The sequence below is a fragment of the Mustela erminea genome, chromosome 14 (assembly GCF_009829155.1).
Source record: "Mustela erminea isolate mMusErm1 chromosome 14, mMusErm1.Pri, whole genome shotgun sequence".
NCBI lineage: Eukaryota > Metazoa > Chordata > Mammalia > Carnivora > Mustelidae > Mustela > Mustela erminea.
In genome coordinates, this window is record NC_045627.1 from 16,807,067 (window position 1) to 16,820,528 (window position 13,462).

The following is a 13,462-nucleotide window of genomic DNA, read 5'->3' on the forward strand; positions in this document are numbered from 1 at the left end:
GATTAGTTCTTTATAGATTTTGCATACTAACCCCTTATCTGATATATCATTTGCAAATATCTTCTCCCATTCATTTGGTAGTCTTTTCGTTTTGTTGACTTTCCTTTGCTGTGCAAAAGCTTTTGAATTTGATGAAATCACAATAGTTCATTTTTTCCCTTGTTTCCCTTGCCTTTGGCAATGTTTCTAGGAAGAAGTTGCTGCGGCTGAGGTTGAAGAGGTTGCTGCCTGTGTTCTCCTCAAGGATTTTGACGGATTCTTGTCTCACATTGAGATCTCGCATCCACTTTGAGTAGATTCTTGTCTGTGGTGTAAGAATGGGATTTTTAAAACAAATTCCCTGGAAATAAACTGTCCTTCCTATGTCAGTATTTGGACTCAGAATGTTTTTGTTCTTGTGGACTCTCAGGAATAGGGGCATCTTTAGGGCATGCCACCTAGTACTCTGTTTTCTTTGTAATTCTTCCCTAAGGCTCTAGCACTTTCCACTTAGCATTTCATGTGGCCTCCTAAATGCCTATCGACTCAAGTTAGAAAAAGATACAAATTATTTTTTCTACATACTTTAACAACCACTTTCTCAGAGTTATTAGCAGAATGTTTGTTCTACTGATTTTGATCAGGAGTCAAGGTCCAGAGTCTGCCCACGGCTAAAGGTGTACTTCTGCATTTGTGCTTTTGAGAAATCATGCCAAACTGTTTTTCACAGCAGCCAGAGCAACATGCACATCCACAAGAGATATATGGAAGTACTTGTTTCCCAGATGGCTTTTATTTTATTTTATTTTAATTTTTTTAGAAAAGATTTTATTTATCTGATAGCGATAGAGAGTGCACAGAGAGAGAGAGAGGGAGGGAGAGGCAGGTTCCCCTCTGAACAGGGAGCCCGGCACAGGGCTCCATCCCAGGACCCTGGGATCATGACCTGAGCTGAAGGCAGACACTTAACCGACTGAGCCACCCAGGCGCCCACTCCCTACCCATAGCCTTCATCAACCTATCATATTTTTCTAGCTTGAAGGGTAAAAAATGGTATTTCAGTATAATTTTTTAAGAAAACATTTTATTTGAGACAGAGAGAGTGTGCACACAAGCAGGTGGTGGGGTCGGGCAGAGGGAGACGCAGAAGCAGACTCCCCACTGGGCAGGGAGCTGACATGGGGCTCAATCCTAGGAACCCGGGATCATGACCTGAGCAGGAGTCAGATTCTTAACCCACTGAGCCTCCCGGTTGCCCCTGTCCCACTGCAGTTCTGTGTTCTCTCGTCTTAAGTAAGGTGATGCGTTCTTTCATTTTTACATCCTTCCCCATTAATCTGTCAGTATTCTTTATCCATTTTTTTCACATAGTGTTCTCTTTCTCAATTTCTGGGAATTCTATATATGTCTGAGAGATTAGTCATTTCTTGTGATGAACTGTTAATAGTTTTCCTAGCTCATTTATTTGACTTTTGATTTGTTCATGGTGAATTCTACCCAAGCAAAGTTATTTTAAAAATTTTTTTCATGGAATTGAACACCTCAATTTTTTTTAATGGTCTCTTGATTTTTGAATCGAGCAATAAAGGCTCTCCCCACCACCACAAGACCCTGACATATTTTGTGATGGAAGGTGTGAGCAATTCTTCTCTGCTCACTTTATGGCTAACAATTAATTTTCTGAATTATATTGTAAATCAGCCTGTGGCAAAAAGGCAAGTCAGAACTGAACACAACCCTCACCTCCTCAGTCCTGGGAGACTTTGGAGAAGGCTGTTTGGGGAAGGGCAGAAAGTCAGCAGAAAGAGAACAAGAAAGAAATTCTTGGGAATTTGTGGCTGCAGACTGCGCATCTCACCTGATTTGCCTCTTGGGTTCCCGTAACTTACTTGTACCAGGGAACCTCGAGTGAACAACTTGGTCCAAGATTGTCATTGGCTGGTAGCATTCTAGGTACATTGGTAAAGACTCTTAAGGAGGATATCCTCTGCAATAGGCCTCCAGGATCCCCCACAAATAATTGTTTCAAGAGCCATGAATTCCATGCGGGTCAAGTGAACACATAGAAACAAACAAGGTTTGCTTGACAGGCAACAGGTACAGACAATACAAGAGGGCTCTTCTTGGCTTCAGACATTGGAATATTAGGTCAGAGACAGACAGACAGACAAAACCACTCTGCTTACCAGTTTTTTTTTTTAAGATTTTATTTATTTATTTGTCAGAGAGAGAGAGCGAGCGAGCAGGCAGAAGCAGAGAGAGAAGCAGGTTCCCCGCTGAGCAGAGAGCCTGATGCGGGGCTCGATCCCAGGACCCTGAGATTATGATCTGAGCTGAAGGCAGCGGCTTAACCCACTGAGCCACCCAGGCATCCACTGCTGACCATTTTTAAGCAATTTTGGGGCTTAAAAATATCTGAAGGCCACAGAGCAAATTTGGGAAAAAATTATAACTTACAGATATGGCAAATATAGTAACTAAAATTGAAACTTGGGGGTAGGGGTCATAGAATGATACAGAATTAGAGAATGAGAAGATAGAAAAAAAGAGATTATCTGGAATATGGTAGAAAGAGACACGATGTTAAAAATATAAGAAAGAGGTAAGAGAGATGAAGAATAATTTTTTTTAAAGATTTTATTTATTTATTTATTTGACAGAGAGAGAAATCACAAGTAGGCGGAGAGTCAGGCAGAGAGAGAGAGAGAGAAGCAGGCTCCCGCTGAGCAAAGAGCCCGATGCGGGGCTCCATCCCAGGACACTGAGATCATGACCTGAGCCGAAGGCAGCGGCTTAATCCACTGAGCCACCCAGGCGCCCCCAATAGATGAAGAATAATTTGAGAAGGGCCAATGCATATTTGATTAGAGAAGAAATAAAGCAAAAGCAAATTTGGGGGAGATTATGGTTAAGAATTTTCCAGAGTGGGTGATGTACGGTCATTCACCTGTACAAAGGCAACGCTAGCAAGGCAAAAATTTTTAAAAGTCTACATTTAGATAGCATAATGAGAGAGACATCCAAAAGCAAGGAGAACAATCTTAAAAGCATCCAGAGAAAGCACATTTTACTTCCAAATGAATGGCAGTTGGAATGTCTGCCGACCTAACACAAACATCAGAGGGAGGCAGAAACCCATTCGTATCTGTAGTGTGCTAATGAACGAACAGCTTAGAATTTTTAGTCCAGAAACTCATTTAAGAATGAAGCCAAAGGGAGCGCCTGGGTGGCTCAGTGGGTTAAAGACTCTGACTTTGGCTTGGATTGTGGTCCCAGGGTCCTGGGATAAAGCCCCATGTGGGGCTTTCTGCTCAGCAGGGGGCCTGCGTCCCTTCCTTTCTCTCTCTGCCTGCCTCTCTGCCTGTTTATGATCTCTGTCTGTTAAATAAATAAATTTAAAAAAAAAAATGAAGCCAAGGGGTGCCTGGGTGGCTCAGTGGGTTAAGCCTCTGCCTTCGGCTCAGATCCTCATCTCAGGGTCCTGGAATCGAGCCCTGCATCAGGCTCTCTGCTCAGTGGGGAGCCTGTTTCCCCTTGTCTGCCTCTCTGCCTACTTGTGATCTCTCTCTCTGTCAAATAAATAAATGAAGCCTTTTTTTTTTTTAAAGAATGAAACCCAAACAAGGATGCCTGGGGGTCTCAGTCCATCAAGCATCTGTCTTTGGCTCTGGTCATGATCTGTTATTGGGCATCATGATCCATGATTGGGGGTCATGATCTAGGGATAGAACCCACTCAGGCTCCCTGCTCAGGGGGGAGTCTGTTTCTCCCTCTTCCTCTGCCTCTCCCCTGACTTGTGCTCCCTCCCTCTCTCTCTCTCTCTTTCAAAGGAGTAGATAAAATCTTTTAAAAAAAGAATGAAGGCAAACAAAGGAAGCCCTCTGAAAGACAGACCATCTATCTCGAAGTTCAGGAATGAGGCTATCCAAATAGCCAATCAACATGCAAAGTACTCAGCCTAATTAATCATCATGGAAATTCACATTCAAACAACAAAGCTCTACTACCACATCTGAATTTGGTTAGCGAAGAATTCTGACAAAGCAAGCACTGAGAAGGGTTTGGAGCAAAGATAATGTTCATCGACAGTTCCCAGGAACATGTCCTGGTAAAATTACTTGGGAACAATTTTGGCTGATTCAGCAGAGTTGAAATTCCGACAATCTTATGACTCAATGTTTGTCCTTCGCGACTTACAGAAAGTGTACATCTATGCGCTAGGAGAGGAGGTAAGGATGCTGTTAGCCGATGTGTAAGTAACACCTTCTTAAAACCGAGATAACCCAAACGCCCGATGACAATAAAATGAGTATGTAAGTCGCGGCACCTTCAGGCAATGCGTCATTACACAGTAAACAAGCAACGAGCTCATGGGAAACACGTACAGACTTCGCAGACAACACTAAGCAGAAGCAGAAACATAATAGCGCTCCACTTGTGTACATTTCCCCAACAGCCAAAACCGAGCTATGTGGTTAGGGATGTATGCCTGGTGGCAAAGATGTAAAAAACAAAAACAAAACCAAAAACAAAGGAGAATAAAAGTCTGGATCCTGGCTCCTTGTAGGGAAATGGAAGCTCTTTTGGTTTGAAGTAAGGCATTGGGTTTTTGGGAACATAATGTTCAATTGATTGGCCTGATACCTGGTTACATGTGGGTTCACTTTTAGCTTTAAAACAGCCATTCCCTTGCTTTTTACATTGTTTTCTGTCTACATGCTGCACGGGACAATTAAGACATTGGTAACATGGTAACAATTCTCGTTCCTTACCCTGTGTGCCTCCCCGGCCACAGTCCCTAGTCTCATTTTCCAATATACCTGCCAGCCTTAGGTATTTCTAATTCTTATTTTAAATTACTGGGGATCTCCCTGTGTCCCCCAGTTTGAGTTACTTTTGTTTTCACTAACATAGGGTGGCTGGTTTGGTGTGTACCCTGGATGCACAGGATAGCTTCCATCAGCAAGGAATTATCTGGCCCACAACGTCAGCTCTGCCGAGGTTCAGGAACACTGCCCTCCCATGTGTCTCCCTGGAAGATTCAAGAAAAGAGACCGGTATGAGCCCAAGGACTTTAAAAATCACAGCTGAGGGGCGCCTGGGTGGCTCAGTGGGTTAAAGCTGCTGCCTTTGGCTCGGGTCATGATCCCAGGGTCCTGGGGTCGAGCCCCCCATCGGGCTCTCTGCTTGGCAGGGAGCCTGCTTCCTCTTCTCTCTCTCTCTGCCTGCCTCTCTGCCTGCTTGTGATCTTTGACTGTCAAATAAATAAATAAAATCTTAAAAAAAAAAATCACAGTTGGTCCATGTCCTCGGGAATCATCCACCGTGTAACCCTGCAGCCGCCCCTCAGCCATCACCTGGGCTTCAGGTGGAGGGGAACGGGGGAGGGGAGGGAGTGTAAAACACCAGCAGCTCTGGGTGCCTGCAGAACTACTTGGCTTTTCTCTAACTGTTCGTCCCCCGGCACCCTCCACCCTGGGCTGCAGCTCTCTCTCTCTCTCTCTCTCACACACACACACACACACACACACACACACCCCAGTTCAAAAGTCTTCTATCCCCCAAGGGGTTTCTTCTCTCGTCTCTGCTCCTCCTTCTTCTTCCTCCTCCTCCTCCTCCTCTTCCTCCTCCTTCTCCTCTGCTGGTTCCTTTTCCTCCTCCTCCACACTCCGCGCTCGTCCTCTCCTTCTCCTCTTCATCCTCTGTCATTCCTGGAGTCTATACATCCTTGTGTAGTTTCCTCAGGTCTGTTTTCGCGGAAGAGGTCAGCATCCTAGGCTAATCGTCATCTTGGCGGGCATCCTGGCTGTCGTGGTGACAGCAATAATGGGGCTGGCTGTTTTGCAGAGTTGTTTAGTTTAAGCGAATATCATGCAGTTTCTCGAGGATTCGTAGAGTTTGAACACTGTCTCCATGAACAGTGAAAACACAGAATTTGCCTTGTTTTTCTGCCTAGCTTCACTTGTTTCATTTTTTTTTTTTTTAAAGGAGGCTCCATGGCCAGTATGAAGCCCAATGTGGGGCTTGAGCTCAGAGACCCTGAGATCAAGACCTGAGCTGAGATCAAAAGTTGGATGCTGATCACAAAACCGAGGGTTGCTGAGGGGAGGGGGGACAGGAGAGGGTGGTGGGGTTATGGACATTGGGGAGGGTATGTGCTATGGTGAGTGCTGTGAAGTGTGTAAACCTGACGATTCACAGATCTGTACCCGTGGGGCTAAAAATACATTATATGTTTATTAAAAAAAATTTAATTAAAAAAAAAACAGTTGGATGTTGAGTCAACTGAGCCACCCAGGCACCCCTGTTTCATTTTTCTGCATAAGTTTCTGAGGTGGAATTGACTTCGTTTGGAACTATTGCTGAGAAATACAAAATAACTTAATCAAATGTGTTAGTTAAGTCGTACAAAACACCTGGGCTTCTTAAGAGGTGATGATGTTTAATTTTATATGTCAACTTGGTTAGCGTACAGTGCCCGATTGTTTGGTCACACGCAACTGGTAGAGATGTTGCTGTCAAGGTGTTTTGTAGGTGTGATTATTATAACCAGTTGGCTCTAAGTAAAGGAGATGACTCTTGATAATGTGGGTGGGCCTCATCCAATCAGTTGAAGGCTTCAAGAGCAAAAATTGATTTTTCAGGGAAGGAATTCTGCCTCAAGACTGTAACACAGAGGAGCGCCTGGGTGGCTCAGTGGGTTAAAGCCTCTGCCTTCGGCTCAGGTCATGATCTCAGGGTCCTGGGATCCAGCCTCGAATTGCGCTCTCTGCTCAACAGGGAGCCTGCTCCCCTCCCCCCGCTCTGCCTACTTGTGATCTCTGTCTGTCAAATAAATAAATTTTTAAAATCTTAAAAAAAAAAAAGACTGTAATGCAGAAATCCTGTCTGAGTTTCCAGCCAGCCAGCCTGCCCTGCAGATTAAAGACATAACACATTCACAATCACATGGGCCAGTTTCTTAAAACCAGTCTCTCTCTGTAAGTACGTACATATCCTAAGGGTGCTGTTTCTTTGGAGAACCCTGACGGATAGGTTACTTTGTACCACATCTTTTCTTGAAAGTGACAGGGTTTTACATCAAAGTTGTTCAGATGGGATTCTCAGGGCCCATTTCCGGGACGGAGAAGAAGCTGGTGTACCTGGTGCGTGGTCAGACCTGCTTCATAACCCAGAGACACGATAGACTAGCTTCTTTTGGAGAAGTCAAAACCAAATTTTTCCCAAGGAAATTGACACATTAATGAGATGAGGTAATTTGACGAGGTGATCAAATGCTTCTTCCCGGAATTATGTGTCTCTTTTTTGCCAAAGCCAAGTGCGCACCTCTGGAAGGACAGCCCCGTGCCGCTTTCACTGTATTCACCGAGTCCTGCATTTATCCAGCGTTTACTGAAAAAGTCGCTCTCTCTGTCCTTTTCACTTCTGCATTACCAGCATATAATGCTGAGCCTGAGTATTTTTTTTTTTTAAGATTTTATTTATTTGAGAGAGAGAGAGCACGAGCATGAGCCGGGCGTGCGGTGGGGCGGCGAGGCGTGCAGAGGGAGAGGGAGAAGCAGGCTCTCCGCTGAGCACAGAGCCCCAGGCAGGACTCGATCCAAGAATGCTGAGATCATGACCTGAGCCAAAGTCAGATGCTAACTGACTGAGCCACCCAGGTGCCCCCACGCAGAGCCTGAGTATTTGTGGAATGGAGGATAGATGTCTTTCATTGCCGACTTATGTGTCAGCTGAATAGAAGAGTGAATTAGAAGATCCGTGGAGGGTTTCGTCTCTGCGGTTTGCTCCAACCCATCTTCTGTTGTAGGTATCCATGCTGACTTGCCTTGTTCCTTGCTCCCACATTAAAAACCCTGGAGGTTGGGGGGCCTGGGTGGCTCCGTGGGTTGGGCCTCTGCTTTCGGCTTGGGTCATGATCTCAGGGTCCTGGGATCAAGTCCCGCATCAGGATCTCTGCTCCATGGGGAGCCTGCTTCCCCCTCTTCCTCTGCCTGCCTCTCTGTCTGCTTATGATCTCTGTCTGTCAAATAAATAAATAAAATCTTTAAAAAAAAAAAAAAAAAAAAAGGAAAGAAACGCTACAGGTGGAAAGCTCTCATGTCCTAGCTGCAGCAATCCCGACCCCAGGCTGGGGACAAGCACTGCTCCGGAAAGGCGCAGTTCCAGAAGCTTTAGTTTTCCACTGCTTGTTCCAAGCATGCTCTGTCCTTGAGCTTCTGGGTCTGGAATGGGGCACTTTACTCTCGCTGTGGCTTGGGTGTGCTTTCACTTTTTTTTTTTTTTTTTTTTTTTTGCCACTCGTGATGAAGGTGATGGCAGTTTCTCCCACTCCAACAAGGCAGTGTGGCACAGCGTAGTGGCTACAAGCTGTGGCCTCCCTTAGACCCGTGTTCACATTTAAATTATGACTTTTACTAGTGTAATTTCCTTATCTGAAGAGCCGTACCTGTGTGGGAGAGCCTTTGCAAATACAGAGTGATCATATCAGCGTTGACACTGAAAAGCACGCAGGGGCCCCTCGATCCATGCTGACTCCTCCTTCTCATTCTGGGATTGAGGTCTGCCTCGCTTTGCCTCGTGCTCACACTGAACCCCCTGACTTGGGCAAGCCAGCACGCCTCTTGGGACATTTTCCCACCTATTAAAAAAAAATAAAAAGTTGAAGCTGGATATTATATTCCAAACTGTAGCATGGGAAGCAACAGATGTCTGTTCCACAATTAATTTACAAACACTCAGTGAATGTTAAATCTGTGCCAGACACTTTTATGTGTTCAGAATTCCGTAAGGAACAGCAAGAAAAATTCATGCTTGTGTGGAACTGACTTAACATGCAGAAAGTTAAAATCGGTGTCACGAGAAAACAAGAGAGGGCTGATGATGGCTGGTTTCAGTTAGTGCTGGGGAACGTTTCTCTGAAAAGGTGCCTTTAACCCGAGAGCCTAAGAACAAGCAGGAGGCCTCCCACGATGAGTAGGAGGAAGAGGATTCTAGGGAGAGGGAAGGGCTCCTTCCAAATCCTGACATGTGGTTGAGGAGCTGAAAGTATTTGGTCCTGGGTCAAGCACAGCCCTTGATTAACGCCCTCTTGTGCAAGGCAACCCTTCAAGGGGTTAATTGTGTTTGTAGCATTTCCCAAGTCTGCTGGATCAGAGAACCCTTCTCGTGTGGAGGGGTCTTTAACCTCTGTTGGCAAATAATATTCCAGCACCAGTTTCTGATTGATTTCCGCTGCCGGACCGCCCTGCCCTTGCTCTAGCTACGGTTCCATCGGAACGCTGGAGGGGAGTCCTGTGATGTCGGGCACTGAGCAGACTTTCTGCTCCCCACCGTGTGCAGGCCCTGGCCTCTGTTCCCCTAGCTGGGTCCTGAGGCTCTCCTTCTGGCCCAGCAGAAGGCCCTCGAGGCTCCTCCCTCGAGGGCAACAATCAAGTCCTGATGTCCTTTCTTTCAGTGATGGCAACCTGCCAGGTCAGTCTTTCCAAGACCGCATAGATCGATGTGTACACGGTTAGAGTCCTGTGCCTCATTGGGAGGCCGAGCTAGGAAGGCCTTTGACCTGAGAGAGGTTTGCTGGCATCTCTGGCCAAGGTAAACCCGCTCTCTCCCTATTGCAACCCATGCAGCTGCTGGGGCTCCTGCCCATAAGGAATCGTCCTAATGGAGAGGCAGCCTTGGGGCCGGTCCCCTTCTTGCATTGAGTCTGAGGCTGCTTCACGGGAGGGTCGAGGTACTTGCAAATAAAGTCCACAAGACTTCATCTTGTGGTGCCCTGGGTGCCCTGGAGCTGAGCTGGATGCCAGGACTTCTGACTCCAAAGTTTCTCTTCCCTGACGCTCTGCTTGAGTATTTCCCTAAACCTCAAGACTCCCATTACCGGTCAGACTCAACGGTCCTAGCAAATTCTTCTGTACACCTCTGCCTTTGTCATGTGTCCAACACACCCTCGGCAGTGTCTTTTTATTTTCCTTTTGGTATTTTCATTATACAAAGTCCAGACTGGAGCCTCGTTTTCCAGGCTCCCATGCTTATTCCTGGGAGAGTCAGCTCCCACAGGAAATCCCTGGTGAGTCCAGTGTGATATTCATCCTGACACCCGCAGTAAGAGGCACTAGGAGCAGGGCGCCTGGATGGCTCAGTGGGTGAAGCATCTGACTTCAGCTTCTGTCAGTTAAGTATCTGACTTGAGCTCAGGTCATGATCCCAGGGTCCTGGGATCCAGCCCCACATTGGGCTCCCTGTTTAGTGGGGGAGTCTGCTTCTCCCTCCCCCATGCTCGTGCTCTCTCTCAAATAAATACATAAAATATATTTTTAAAGATTTTATGTATGTACAGACAGAGATCACAAGTAGGCAGAGAGGCAGGCAGAGAGAGAGAGAGGAGGAAGCAGGGTCTCTGCAGAGCAGACAGCCGGATGCGGGGCTTGGTCGCAAGACCCTGGGATCATGACCTGACCCGAAGGCAGAGGCTTTAACCCACTGAGCCACCCAGGCGACCCGACATAAAATATTTTTTTAAAAGAGATGCTTGAAGAGAGGGCACACCAAGGGTTTTTTTAGATTTTAAAAAAATTTCATTTGATGGGGAGAGAGAGAGCTCTTGCACAAACAAAGGGAGAGGGGGAAGCAGGCTTCCTGCTGAGCAGGGAGCCTAAGGCGGGGCTCGATCCCAGGACGTTGGGATCATGACCTGAGCCGAAGGCAGTTGATTAAACCACAGAGTGACCCAGGTGCCTCACACAGAGGGGTTTTTTGTTTGTTTTTTAAATCAACCACCAAAGGAAGGCACTGTTTCTCTCCCAGTGCCCATCCCACCACTCCAGGAGCCTCTTGTAGCCTCTTCCCCCAGAGTCTTGTGTGATGTGTTTGTTTCCTCCCATCGCTTCTTGAACCCACTTGCTTTTTCTCTTGTGCCAGAGTTTAGGGTCACAAAATGTCATAATGTCTGTTACCTGCGTGTGAAAGAGCCCTCTGAGGTAGGACCGCCCAGATTGTTGACTTTAAACCACCAACACCCCCCCCTTTCTATCCACCAAGGAGGGACATCCCTTGTCCACGATGCATTGTTTCTAGTATTTTATACCTAGGAGGCTGAACTAGGCACCGCGGCGGTGGGCAGGGAGGGCTGCTTGCGGAATATGGGGCTACTTTAACCCCTTGCTCCTAAGGAGCCCTCCTGGCCTCACCTATGCTTCTTCCAACCGGGCTTCTCTGCGTTCCCACCCATCAGGGGCTACATTCTTGCTCTCCTTGAACTGGCAGCCCTCATTCACCTAGACGCCATGCCTGCGAGGCCATGCTTTTATGGGTTTAGCGTATCTTCTTCCTCTTCATCCTAAAAATGAAGTTCATTCTAAGAGGGCCGCTTTATTGCCCTTCTTTTCTACTCTGTAGAGAAAACTGGACAGTTGCATTCCCATGTCTCCAGAATCACCCCAAAGAAACTACTGATAATTATTCACTTTGAACATTAGGCAGAAGTCTTTGCCGATACCATTTGTTTCTTGGGTTCATAAAAGCAGTGCGTTTGGTGACTCATTCTTATCATTGTTTTCAGAATTTTTTTTTTTAAATCAGGATTTTAGGTCTAGATTTGTAGTGTCCTTTATGGTTTTAAGAAAGCTTTCCTCAGAAATACAAAACTCATGGATGAGGAAAGAACCATTGTTTGGTCTAATGAGTCATCTTGGCCACACGGTGTTGAAATAGCCTGAAGAGATTTGGAGAGAATGAAAGAGGCCATTTGATCTGTTTGAGATGGTCAGGCACAGATTTCATTTTACTTGCCCCGTTAATTTGAACTCAAGTTAAGTTACTCAGGATTGTTGACTTACACTTGGCTGAGTGTTCATGTTGCACGCAAATTAGGGTCAACCATACAGCAAATAATTTTCAGCTTAAGTTCAGCAAATATAGATGCCAACCTGCTTCTGTGTGTCCCAAAGGAGGCATGTAAATGGAACACCAGGAAGGAATCCTAGAAGCCTGTTCTTGGTAAGTGCAGAATAGAGTGTCAGTCTGGACGTTGATGTTTCTCTATGCACTTGAGTTGTCCGACTTGGTGTGGGAGCTTACACTTAACTCTTCCATGGCATTCCTTAAATGGGACCTTTTCCTCCAGCTGACGAGGATCTCTTTGGATCCTATTCAACTTGTCTTTTTTTCTCCTGCACGTTTTGATATGCAGTTTCTCTCTCACTGCATTTAAGTCATTGGAGAAAAAAAATATAAAACAGGAGAGCACCGAGGACTGATCTCCCACCGAGCAGCTGCTCGCCTCCCAGCTGGTTCTTCTTGAACCCCAAATGTCTTTAGGGAGAAATCGGGAAAATAAATCCTCTGGGCGACTGGTGGGGAGAGAAGGAACTAATATTCATTGAGAGCCTGTTACATAGTAGAAGTCAACTGGGCTGGATGTTCTATGTTAGTTACATGGTATCCTGTTTAGTGTTCATTACAACCACAGAGAAAGGTGTTATTATGGCTATTTTACATGTAGGGAAACCCAGGCTATAGGAAATGCAAATGATTTGCCAAAAGGCATTTGGTGAGTAAGGGAGGGACCTAGGATTCAAACGGTCACCGGGGGCCATGGTGGTTCTCTTTGTATCCTTCAACTCCTTCAGTTTCCTCCCTCCCAATTCTCAAACCCTTATTCTCAGACTCTTCTTGGGGTACCGTGTGCTGCTGGACTCTGCGGGGGTCCGGGTAGCTCACATGGACACGCTCCAGGAAGACTTCCCAAGGGGCCACATCAGGTCTCCTCACAGCTGCTGCTGCTCCCAATGCAGGATTCTGCCCCCCAGGACCGGAAAGTGCCCGGGCTTCTCTCCCTGGTCCGTTCTTTCTCTTCTTGGAGGGATGAGCCTCCCGTCTGGCATGGTGTTCAGTGAGACAGTCGCCTCCTGCTTCTCTTCTTCCTCCTCTTCCTACCCTTCTCCGCGTCGTCCCCCTCCTCCTCCAACTCTCCCTACCCTTCCTTCTTGTTCTTCTTCACATTCTTTTATTTTCCATCCTTGGCCTTGATGCTTTCCAACACTGTCATCACTCTCTTCATTTATTCCCACATATCTCTCAGGTGCTCATTAAGAACCAGGCCCTGAGCTTGGTGCCAGGAGGATGGCAGTAGTAGGGCTCAACCCTGCCCTGATCAGTTTTTCATGGTCGTGGGAAGAGGCAAGAAGGCTGATGCTTCGGTATCACACAGTCGGGGGAGCAGGGGTAAGAGAGTTCAATACCTTCAGCCAAGGTCTCGGATGTCAACACACAGGGCTTGCAACCCACGTCTGAGGTTGGCATGGGCTAGGAAAGATGGCAAAAATATAAAAGAGAATAATTCTAAGATTTTGACCGGCTGACACAAAGCAGGGGGTGGGCAGCTGCGGCAGCACCAGTCAGAACTAGCTGTTTGCAATCTTGAGGGCTGGGTGTTGTGTTTGGGGAAGGGGTGAAGTGGACACAGGAGAGCTTCCCTAAGCTT